Genomic DNA, 13,891 nt, shown 5'->3' with positions numbered 1-13,891 from the left:
AGTCGAGACATACTTATTCTATGTTTTTCAACAATGACATCATTTAAATATTCTCGAAAAGTAAAAGTAGCTATTGTTCTGTAAAATAGGGCCAGAGAGGATCCCTGTAAGCTGTCGTTCCAATTTTTTACTTAAATATATTATAAAGACGTATCTTCAAGGTTTGTAAGAATAAAAACCTAACCATGAAAATAATTTTTTAACACTATGCACCCAATTTATATGATTAGGATGTTATTCAATATCATTTTGTAATAGAACATACATCTGTCGTGCATATTTTACCTCTTCACACTGACACAATTTTAACCAGTATTTTATAATATGTAAATATATATGCGTGATATATGTCACTCTTCCAGTTTCACCATATACAAAAGCATTATGACAACAAACTTTAACCCCTAACAACTTTTTACAGAAACAATGATGGGCTCTTTCAATATGTGTACTCTTGTTAAATCCCCATATCTCTGGGGCATAATTCATTACCGGTGTAACTAATTTATCATAAAGATTCAATATGTGTTTTGGCGAGATAGCTGTGAACTTTTACAAATATTTATTAAGTTGAAAGGTGGCTTTCAGGGCTTGGCCTGCTAACATTTTGTCCATCTCGTTAAAAGCACCACCTGTCGTAAAAAGAACACCTAGGTATTTAAATTTGCTAACAATTTCTATTTGTTCATTGTTATAAGTAAATGCTAAATTATCTGGCAGCCGACCACCTTTTCTAAAAATCAAATTTTTTGTTTTCTTCGTATTAACAGTGAGCTTCCATTTAGAGCAATAATCGATCAAAACATTTAAAGAGTTCTGAAGACCATCTGCAGACTGAGAAAATAATATAATATCATCAGCATATAATAAAAGACAGAGTTTCATAGTACCAATATCAATACCTTCTATACCTTTGTTTATTATATAACAAACAACAAAATTCATTAAAAACTTTATTTAAGAATTTATAAACACGCCATTTAAACATGTCGATGACGATAACGACACCCTGATCATTTGTTGATAAGATAACAAAATGTCGGCCGATATGATAGTTTAGTTTATTCTTTTATTAATGTCTCATCTGTATACATCATATACATACAACACAAACAATTTAACATTAAACAGTATACAGCTAGCCGCTCTATACAGAGCTACAAGAGACAATACATACATAAAACCTATCAATCAATTTAAAAGCTATTAACACATTATTAATAAAATACCTAGAATTAAGATACACATAAAAGCAGTATAAGACAAGAGACATTATCACACCCTATAACGTGATAGCGCGACACCACCAGATAACATGACACCAGATCGGATAACGCGACACTCTGCGGAGTTTGTTGTCGATTAGAAGTAAGTATTTTCAATTTTTTCTTTACACAACGTGAATCAATGAAAAGCAGACTCTTACCAGGTTTCGAGGATAGAAAGAGGCAACTAAAGGAATGTTTTCTGAATTAATAAGACCACCAAATAATCATACAGATGGCTAATCCACGGCCAGATTTTCATTGTTTTGGATATTGAACCGAGGAATTTTTCTCATTTCTGAAACAACAAGCTTGGCATTACTCTCAATAGAAAGCCAAACATTCTCTCTCTTTGTCTGCCAAATATCCCGGCGAAATCTCCATTACTTTCGAAAATCGAGGTGTTAAAGTCGGATGGGTAGATCAAAAATTCCCAGGGAAGGTTCTTACTGACTCCAACTTTTGAAGATTAGATGTTCTGTCTGACACCAGCATTTGATCATACTTTTTTTTGCCTTTATTTCGCTCGGTTTGCAGTATTTTATCGAATTTACGCATGTTTTCGGGTATAACGGGTCGTTAAATTCATTTTTCTGATAAGGGTTTAGGTTATAGGGTAGAAATTCACCGTAATTCGGTCGAAAATGTGCCTTCGTGGTGTTGTTGAAAGTTGTATACATAAAAAAATACTTACTTTTTTATTTTTGGCACTTTTGCATGTAAAATGGGGGCTTATTTCATTCGCAGAATGTATTTTCAGTAAAATAAGACGCGTTTCAGGTTAAATATCGCGTGTATATGGCAAAACGAAAGATGGGTCGTTTACTGCGCGACGCCGTCAACAACGCGATTCGAGAAAAGGTCAGTGGTTTCAATTTATACTGGTATAAAACCTTTTAATTTCGACCATTTTCAGGATTCAGTTCAATTTCTTGATATCTGAAACAGTATGATTGGTGATTTTTGCACTAAATGATCTATTGTAACTTTGAATACATCAAAGATTTCATCACAGTAATAACACCTGTACTTCCGTCTGTTGTCCATTATTCTTCCATTTACCTGAAATATTAATTGCTATTAATGTGTGGAATATATAGATATATACAGAAATTATACGAAAACGGTTGAATTAGCCGCTATAACTATCGACCGCTATATAATTAGTACCCGCAACTTTACAATACTTCCGACGGGCCTGCAGATGATTTGTAATATTGAAAATTGGCAATAACTTAACATTTTAACTAAGGTGTCTATATGAATATTGCCAGCTTCAATTCAAGCAAGTTGTTTTAATGTATCAAGGGCATGTATGCAATACGATAGTACATTCATTTTCGATTTTTTGAAAGCGTACCAAAGAGTAAGTTCTGGAGGAGAGAATGTCTTTAAATTTTCTGTACACGACCTTTGGACTATAAGATTTTTTTAATAATGGGTCTCCATTACTATAAATAGCAACTTATCTACCAGCCAGTCTTTTCAATTCAAATGTCTCGATTCCACCAACAGCACAATGAATCAAAATGACGCCTGAGACCCCTTCAAAATGTATGTTCTACTTCTATATGAGCCACGCCATGAGAAAACAAACATTATAAGTGGCTTTGCGACCAGCATGGATCCAGACCAGCATGCGCATCCGCGCAGTCTTGTCAGGGTCCATGTTGTTCGCTTTCAAAGCCTATTGCAATTAGAGAAACTGTTAGCGAACAGCATGGATCCTGACAAGACTGCGCGGATGCGCAGGCTGGTCTGGATCCATGCTGGTCGCAAAGCCACTATGTTGGTTTTCTCATGGTGCTCATATATGATATATATCTACATTGTAGATACTAAAACATTGACAGAATATGAATAGGTCAACAATATATGAATAGGTCTTTCAGAGCTTGTTGAATATTGACTCTGACAATCCTATCAAAATATGACTCCTCCTACCCCACTCCGAGGTGCACAACCGTTAAATCATTCGGGATTTTACTTTCTCTACACATTTATTGTCATGACACCTAAAATCGTGCTGAATGTCGTCTTGAACTGTAAAGGTTTTATACCAGGGTTCTAGTGTAAATTCGCCATAGTTTAGATCCATGTACTATACTTTCTAGAACATCAACCCATAGAAATCCATATATATATAGTAAACTACAAATAATCAGCCGTCAAACTATGAAAAGAAAAGGTGGTGTAGACAGATTTGTGGTGGAACGCCGCCAGATTGAAGCCACTGACCCTTTCTCGAATCGCGTTGTTGACGGCGTCGCGCAGTAAACGACCCATCTTTCGTTTTCTCTCATCATTTGCCATATACACGCGATATTTAACCTGAAACGCGTCTTATTTTACTGAAAATACATTCTGCGAATGAAATAAGCCCCCATCTTACACGCAAAAGTGCCAAAAATAAAAAAGTAAGTATTTTTTTATGTATACTACTTTCAACAACACCACGAAGGCACATTTTCGACCGAATTACGGTGAATTTCTACACTATAACCTAGACCCTTATTAGAAAAATGAATTTAACTACCCGTTATACCCGAAAACATGCGTAAATTTGATAAAATACTGCAAACCGAGCGAAATAAAGGCAAAAAAAGTATGATCAAATGCTGGTGTCAGACAGAACATCTAATCTTCAAAAGTTGGTGTCAGTAAGAACCTTCCCTGGGAATTATGTGGTGTCAGACAGAACATTTTTGATCTACCCATCCGACTTTAACACCTCGATTTTCGAAAGTAATGGAGATTTCGCCGGGATATTTGGCAGACAAAGAAAGAGAATGTTTGGCTTTCTATTGAGGGTAATGCCAAGCTTGCTGCTTCAGAAATGAGAAAGAATCCTGGGTTCAATATCCAAACCAATGAAAATCTGGCCATGGATTAGCCATCTGTATGATTATTTGGTGGTCTTTTTAATTCAGAAAACATTCCTTTAGATGCCTCTTTCTATCCTCGAAACCTGGTAAGAGTCTGCTTTTCATTGATTCACATTGTGTAAAGAAAAAATTGAAAACACTTACTTCTAATCGACAACAAACTCCGCAGAGTGTCGCGTTATCCGATCTGGTGTCATGTTATCTGGTGGTGTCGCGCTATCACGTTATAGGGTGTGATTATGCTATATGTCTTATTTCAGAACCCCAAGTTTAAAAGACATGTCAATGACCTCAAATTTATATTTATGTCAAAATGTGACATAGCAATAGCCCCATAAATTTTGGATTAGTATGTCTAACCAGAGCTGTCCATAAGACAATGCTAGACTATGAATAGAGCTTTGCCAGTAAAGGGGGCTTAACTCAATCAAATATATATTAGACTTTATCAGAAACTTAAACAAAAGGGAAATTCTAAATTAATATGCGGCACAACCCTGTCAAAATTGAAATCAGAGTTACGCGGATTGTTTCTACTGGCGTAGACTATGATAGAAATAACTACTATAAATTTGCGGTCAAAAGCCTTGATAATAAAAGAAATATTTGACTTTATCAAAAACTTTACCCCCCCCCCCCCCCCCCTCCACACAAAAACAAACAAACAAATAAAAAAAATAATATGAGAGCGTAAATACGGCGAAATAAACAGGTAAATCACAAATAGTAAATAAATCTCAAGAAGTGTAATTTATTTAACTAATATTATGATCTTTTATAAATACAGAGCCGGCTACCTTGACTTACATGTTCATATACGATATGTATATATAGAGCCGGCTATATACCTAGACCTTTAGTCTAGGCAGCCGGAACCGGCTACCTAGCCACTGCCTTCCCATAAAGAACTATACGCTAACTACTTTGAAAAAAGAAAAGGAGTGGCAAGGGGTCCAGGTAACCATTTCATCATGTTAATCAACTTAACCAAAACACTGTCAAAGAACTGTCTATAGCATTACAGTCGTTACAAATGAGGCAATATTTGCTAGTGGACGCATTGGTCGAGAGGGCTAAGACGCTTTCCTACGGAGGTAAAGGCCCCTTGGTTCGAATTCTGGCTACTTAAATTTGTGTCTTAGGGCAAGGCACTGTTTCATAATTGCCTCAGTCGATCCGGCAATAAATGGGTACCAGCTATTTGCTAAGCAAAGGTATAATTGGTTTTAACTGTTTTTAAAATAAGGTCGCTCTTAATTATGTTCGTTGTTTCACAAAGCGACGGTAATAAAATTTACCTTTACCTTTATTTGCATGATTCAAACTGCAATTCTCATTTAAGTCACAAATAGTTACAATAAGGACTGTTTAGGACAATTCTGAGATTGTCTGGGTCATATTTTTGAATGATTTTACAGTAGTTGTTTCGGAATCACGATGGACTCTGTTTTATGCTCTCAATCTATCACACCTTCAAGAAATTTATCACAGCTTCTTTGTGGAGGCATTCTGTAAAGTAGAAAAAGTAAGTCAGTCTAAGCATATGTTAATAAAATTATGCCTTTCGACAAAATATCATGATATATTTGCATGTTTATAAGAAAACAAATGACAAAACTACAAGATTATAAATATGGTACCCATGTGAGAGAAAGATTTCTATAAAACAAGAAAAAAGGTATTCAAATGCCATGAAAGTATAAAGAAATGCCTTTTTAGGCTTTGGACGTATATGGTATTTTGTGTAGATATAGCCAACATGGGCCCAATATAGACTTGCCCCTCACTATGGTCCTGAACATGAATGAAAAACAATATTTCAATACTTTTATCAAAGCTGTTTCCTATATTTTATAATGTACAAAAAGCAAGGCATTTAGCTATAGATTATAATGGTTAAAACTCGCTGTGAAAGTTCCTTGCAGAAATAATGAATATGAGATTTTTTTTTCTAGAAATGTCCTTACTTCTGTTAATATAAGTGTATGGTGTAACAAGTTAAGATATGATTGTCACATCATTACAATATCTTTCAACTAATACTAAAGAAATAATAAAATGATAGATACATATTGTCTGAACAGTCATGATAACATCTGTTTTTTTTTTTGTTTTTTTTTTGGTGGGGGGGGGGGGGGGGGGGGGGGAAAGGGGGTTGACCAAAGAGATGTATTAAAATTCAAACAAAACTTACAAAAACGTTTTTTTTTTATGCCAGCGACAATACTAATAACATTAAAATCAATACAATTATATATCACATCGCCCAGAGGTTGTATATTGGTTCCATAGGCCTATGGGTCCGATGTGCATGGGGCGACTTGAGATATTGACGGGGTTGGTATGGGAGGGGTGTCCTGTCCCAGGTTGTGGGATTTTTGTTTTGCTAAATGCACCATAAATGACACGATTTCCTTGCATTTAGATACCACATAACCGATTATATCAAAACGTGATTTGTGCCAACTTTACCAAGAAGCGTATTGAAGCGTTGTTTGAAATACTTCTGAAAGGCACTGAATTTACAAAACATTTTAAACTGTAGATTTATCATTTATAAAATGATGCAACTGTATCAATGTGTTGGAAGCTTATAACATATTTAATGAGTCTTACTCTTCAAGAATCAGCCATCGTCAGAAAATATTGAACCTACGAACCATTCATAAAAGGATTAGATGTGAAAGACAAATAATGCTCGTTTTTTTTTTACAAAATGTAATTGCATACGTGCTGCGCCATGAGAAAACCAACATAGTGCGTTTGCGATCAGCATACTGTTCGCTTCCAAGCCTATTGGAATAGGAGAAACTGTTAGCGAACAGTATGGATCCTGACCAGGCTAGTCTGGATATATGCTGGTCGTAAACGCATTATGTTGGTTTTCTCATGGCGCGGCTCATATGTATTCTACAAATAACTAAAACTTAAAATATTTTTACTTGACGTGCCTTTGACATATAACTTGCTTCACATTTATTTGTAGCACAGCTTTTGTCAGCGCTCAACTGAGGCAGAACTTCACTCTTTAACAACGTTTGAGTATAGACAATTAGATCGAAAAGTTTACACTTGTGCTCTATTAAACGACGAGAGGCTGCCCAACCACCAAAAGACAATACATGTGTCCCTGGTAACGCTCTATCGATTTCCGCCGTTTCTCCTCTCCAATTTTGCATTAGCGTACAAAGTTGATGAAAAAATCTGGACATTTTCAAAATTTATGAAACACCGTCTTGTCGCACATTGTGGGCAAATACTTACAATATGGATCACATATGAGACACATATGGTACGTTTGCCCAGATACAGCCCAAATGGTACCATATAGTCTTGCATGCTAGGACACTGTCAACATGTCACATGACCACTCAAAAAACTATGCTCTATCGACATAAATTATTTCAGACAGAACATTTCCACGTCACAAAGACATGTCCCAATCAGAGACGAGGATAAGCTAATGATTGCTTATTTATATATGTCATGTTCATTGATTGACAAGCATTCTGTCCACAAAAAAATTAATTGTAACTCGACCAATTTGCCCCTGTTTTACAGATGAAACATCTATAACGAAAGTTTTTAAAAGCGTTAGCAGCATAAAATGAGAGCCACAATCGAATCAGACTGGAATTAAAATTACCCGTGATAAGGTTTTTCCAAGGAACCAAAATTCTACCAGGAGACCAACATGATCTTACATTTCCTTTTGAGTTAACCGCCAAGGGACTTGCAAAGTTTTGCATTGACTTTTTCATCATAACATTGAGAAGCTATCAGGGGTGGTATAAACTAGCGAGTACAAGTTACTTGCTCCTATTGTATAGAGCATCATGTAATAACAAACTGCTTTACTTAATTTGACTACTGCAGAAGAAGAAGAGAGGAGACACATTATAATAAATTCTCCGAAAAAATCTTGTAAACTCCGATACTGATATGACTTTTAAAGAAATGCCTGGATGAATTCTAAACATTCATAAAAAGATGTGAGCCGCGCCATGAGAAAACCAACATAGTGGGTTTGCGACCAGCATGGATCCAGACCATCCGCGCAGTCTGGTCAGGATCCATGCTGTTCGCTTTTAAAGCCTACTGGAATTAGAGAAACCGTTAGCGAACAGCATAGATCCAGACCAGACTGCGCGGATGCGCAGGCTGGTCTGGATCCATGCTGGTCGCAAACCCACTATGTTGGTTTTCTCATGGCGCGACTCAATTGTATTGATACATTTCATGGATTTAGGGTATATGCCATAGATGTTTTAGAATGGACAGAGAATACCTATTTGAAACAAGCCTAGTCTGTAACCCAATACACCCGAAAAAGCAACAGACGTGTCCCGCCTCCCACTCATTTCAAATGTTTTGGAAATGGTAGTTGATATCTAGTAAAAATAGCATCTCGATAAAAAGGGCAATGAGAGATTGCGGTCTGCATATAGAGTTTCACTCAACTGAGTAGGCTCTAAAGAAAGTCCAGATTTATCTAACGAAATTCCAGAATGGCATCATTCAATCTGATGACCAAATCTACATGTATGTTACGGGAACCATCCACAGCTTTTGACACCACTGAACATCTGACATTGTCAGACTGACTTGAGAACCACATCAACGCCACAGACAAAGCGGATATGGTCGGAAATCGTCTATCTAAGGAACTACTATCAAAATGATGGCGTTGATAGGGAGTAGTCGTAGCCTGTGCTGATGAAGTCCAGTGAACCTAGAGATAAATAGTAGGTCCCAAAAGTTACAACATATACACTAAACACGTTGGCGAAGTATTCAGGTACTGAAACCATCTCGATGTCACTGAACAAAACTAAAGCGAATGTGAATACATTTGTATCTGAATTGAAATTGTTTCATTATCTTATAATGATCTACAGATTTATTCATTCATTTTTGTTATTCTTCAAGACCATGAGTACTATGAGGGGTTTTTTTTCTATCCAGTCCTTGCATATTACAAATTTTCCGATTCCAAAGTAGATATAAAAAGTATTATGAATGATAAATTGATGGCTCTCTCTCTCTCTCTCTCAGAAGGACACTTGTTCTAGTTTCCTTGCTTAAAAAAATGGCGTGGTTGAGGGATGGACAGGCTTTACTTTTGTGACCATAGTAATTTCAAATATTTTGACATTCCATTAATACCTTCACGAAGTATCTACATGTATGCGAAAAATGTATATACACTGTATACAATGTACTTTTAATGAAAGCATCTGTATCTTTGCTAGTGATATTTTACAATCGTTGACTGACATGTATGTTGGTACAATGTGAGAAACATCTCTGATTTTTTATTTTTCTTTATTTCTATTCAAATAAGTATGTTTATCAATATTTAAATACAATGAGGAATAAAACGCATGAATAAAAAAATTACTGAGCGTATTTGATCTTCACCTTTCTTCGTATTTTTCAAGAATGACCGTCATTTTGAAAACTTCCTTTCGTTCATGAATGTAAGATACCATATCCTCAATATCTACCAAGTTTGATGCTTTGCCCACAAATATGACTGTTTTATACTGAAACACCATAGAGTATCTTTGGGAAAGAGCAAGAGAAAAGGACGAAAGTTTAGGACTATTTATATTTTGTACTATTTTGACTAGGCATGCGTGCATGCTTACATGTGTGTGTGTGTGTGTGTGTGTCCGAGTTTAACGTCTTTTTCAACAATTTTTCAGTCATATAAACGACGGTGTCTACTTGTAGCAGTGAGCACAATGCCCAACTTTATAGTGCTGCCTCACTGGAATATCACGCCGTAGACACGTGGCATGATACCCCACCCAGTCACATTATACTGACACCGGGCTGACCAGTCCTAGCACTATCCCCTTAATGCTGAGCGTCAAGCGAGGAAGCTGCTAGTACCATTATTTACGTCTTTGGTATGACGCGGCCAGGGATCGAACCCACGACCTCCCGCACTCGAAGCGGACGCTCTACCACTAGGCTACGTGATATGGTAATGATAATCCTTTATCACATGAGTACCTATAAATAGTAACACATTTGTGCTGAAAATTATCCCATTATCGCATTGTGTCATGCATTATCACATTATCATAATAAGCCCCGGGGCCATTATCGATAATGGCCCAGGCGTTAGCGCGGGAAATTAACTACCGTAAACAGAAATGACGTCATGGCGTTTCATGGAGGTAAAACAGCGAATATTTCCGTTTTATTTTATCATCTTGAGCGTAACATCGTGTATTCTTCGTGAAATAACGTATTTTTATCCCTAAATTATGCAATAAGCAAGAAAGTACAACTATCCAGGTATTTGATTTTATACAGTAAATAGACTCTTATACAAATAATATAGAAACTGAAAAGCTGAAATTTATTGTGCCAGAAGATGCAAGTACCCATAAAAATGACACAAAAAACATTTCTTACTATATTATAGGTAAACATGTAATAAACAGGTAAATACATGGGAGAGCGGTGCCTTTGAGTGATAATGGCCCTGGAAGAAGATAATAGCCCTCGGGCTATTATCACCTTGCCAGGGCCATTATCACTCAAAGGCACCGCTCTCCCATTTATTAACCTATACATAATGCATATCGGGGTCTTTAAAAAATAAATGATCCGGGATATTTTTGAGACCATGTACATAGATATCTTTAAGTAGAACACGTCTGATGATGTTTGTAAAAAGAACGTTACCTTTTGACAACAATCTTGTAAATAAACTTGAAAAACACCCTGTTAATACTTTTCAAGAGAGAAGTGCAGACGATAGCAAATCTGCAGCTTCTTGGAGCATAATAAAGCTGTATAATTATGTCTAAAGTGGATGTCCAAGAAGCTTAAAAAATACTGAATGAAAATGAAAAATGAAAAAAAAAAATGTTTTCAGATAATTTGGAAGTTTCAGATGCTTAATGCAGTTATTTGCAAAGACTTTGTTATTTTTTTTTCAATCAAATAACCACTCAAGCTTTAATATAATCAAAGTGAAAGGTATTTGAAATAGATAATTCTAATTTCGAGTATAGGACTACCAGCAAACCAAAGTTTCCAAATTTTATCGAAAAATGATTAAATACTTAAAAAGATACAGAGCCTAAGGATATTTCCTTCCTTTCAGATTTGGAGAAGAAAAAAACACTGTAGAAATGTTCAAATTTGGCAAATAGCTGTTATTGAACCTATCACAAACTTAGTTTATTTTTTGATTCCCGCTAGCCCTTTCTCAGATAACTAAAACAGGCCCTTATTACACCTTTATTGAAAAATAATGATCCTACTCACTCAAAACCAACAACAGACCAGTTAGTACATTACCTGGTGTAAAGATCAAACATCAAAACATTTTAAAGAAACTGACATAACAGTGCACCGTCTACTTCGAACAAAGTTTATCTCAGAAAAGTTTACGAATGGCAAACAATACGTCTAAGACTGTTAGAGGACTGTGGACAGGCTCTGGATAATAATGAGTATATTGTGGTGATCTTAATGGATATTTCAAAATCATTTTACAATTTGCCCTACAGAATTAAATTATCAAAATTAACCGAATATGCCCTCTGACCTCCTTCAGGCATACCTTGTCATCGTAAACGTCAAATTAAATACAGTCGCAACTCGGTATCTCGAATTCCAACGGTTTGAACATTTTACTTCGAGATAACCAGAATTCGACTTAAAAAGATATATTATGCACCTGTTTTCGAAACGGGACTTGAAAACGAAATTTTGAAATAAGCGTGTTTGAGATATCGCGTTTTAAATGAATATTAGAATTCTTTTTATATCAAATACAAGTATAAGCTAAAGCGCACCCCTAGATCCCTTTTATTAATGCTTTGGTATAATAGATTATGATTATTATTTATTAAGTCTAGTTATAAGCTCTTTATACGAGGGCTGTTCAAAAATAACGTAGACTTTTATTGTTAAAAGCCGCTTATTGTGTATAGTGCAATATGAATTCGCAATCTTAGTGTAATTTTGTCATACATCTTATGGAATATTTTTGCTGACAGGCGAAGCTCCTAGAACGTTTTGATTACCATAGCTACGCATAACCAGCGCAGTCCTTATTCATTTGTCATAATTTGAATTCGACTGCTAATATTCGCAAAGACAGTCCTTTTGTTTACAAGAAAACACGCGAAAGTATGGCGTCATTCGGACGTGGGATGTCGTCATCGGCTGGCACAGGTAACTAGACAGTCTTTAAGTTATGTAGTCTAAGAGATTTTGGCAAACACCGATGGAAAATTATAAACTAATGAAGCAGGCATCAAAGCAATGTTCGCTCATTTGTGTCTAGGTCTATAGGTGCTACAAACGATTCGTAAATGGCCAAGAATTGCTAGATGACAGCAAGGGTTGAAGGAGAAAACACAACATCTGTGATATAACGTAAAACGGTAAAGTCAGAATTAAAACCAACTACTCACGTTGGGCACCCTGCCCTTTATGCTATGCATAAGGTCCATACTGTTTTCACTATGCTAACCAAACAATTTATTAGGACTGAGTTATTTTAATCAAGACCAAGAAAATACATTTACAAATATAAATTAATGTAAACTTAAATGAAAGCATCTCAAAGAAGGCACGACGTCGTTGAAGAATGATCAACGTGCGTCGGGTTCGTGTAAGTGACTGATTTCGAGGAGGCTCTTCTGACCGTATAATTATAATCACATCATCTTTACTATTCCTAGGAAATTGTCTTAATGTGCGAAAAAAATTGAAATATTTTGGTAATAATAATTACATAGATAAGTTAATGCAGCCGTAACTGTACACCTGTACAAAATTTTACAGCTGTAAGAGACCAGTATTTTTGTTCAAAATAACAGTCATGATTATTTCAAATTTACACCTGTAGATTTTATATTACAATATTGATTTTACAAATGTAGATTTCAATTTACAGCTGTAAAACGAATATAAAACAGTTCGAAATATGCAAATGACCTACACCTGTTACAGCTGTAAAAATGAAAAAGTTACAGCTGTAAAAATGCCTAAAAGTTTCAGATGTAGAAATATTATAGGTTTTGACAAAGAGCGCATTATTTTAAGGGAGTCGAAAGTAGAGGTGTTATAAGTTTTAGACTGAATTGCAATTCCCTAGATCAGGTTGCAATTACAATGAAAATGGCAGACTAAATGATCTAGCTAGTAAGTAAAAAACAATATGTAGTATGTTTACAGTATAGCAACTGCAAATTTCAATGGTAGGATACAAAGTAGAACATACGCAGATCTTGTTTATAAAACTTCCTTTGTCAGTCATGAAACGATATGACAATCTTCTAATTATTTCTTTTAAACTTATCGGCTTCCAGTATAGTGTAAATAGTAAATGTATGTACTTACTGTGAAATCATTAATATTCGTGGGGGATTAATTTTCGTGGATTTCGTGGTTGAGTCAATCCACGAAATTCAATCCCAACGAACAAGTAAAATTCCCATTCATTTTATGTTAAAAGTTGAAATCCACGAATTCATATCCCCACGAAATTGCCATTTTGACCAAAACCACGAAATTTTATGCCCACGAAATTAAATGATTTTACTGTATGCCCTTTTACAACTGTAATAGAAAATTAAACACCTGCACTTACTCTATAACGCTTTAAATTCCAAATTTTTAGAAGATGTGATGTCTGTGTTTATTTCAGTTATATCCCGCCAAATGCATTAAAGATGGCTGACATTACTCATGTTTCCCTCCAAA

The sequence above is a fragment of the Mercenaria mercenaria genome, chromosome 1 (genome assembly GCF_021730395.1).
Source record: "Mercenaria mercenaria strain notata chromosome 1, MADL_Memer_1, whole genome shotgun sequence".
Lineage (NCBI taxonomy): Eukaryota > Metazoa > Mollusca > Bivalvia > Venerida > Veneridae > Mercenaria > Mercenaria mercenaria.
The sequence above is the reverse complement of the archived record's forward strand: the minus strand, read 5'-3'. Positions refer to the sequence as shown.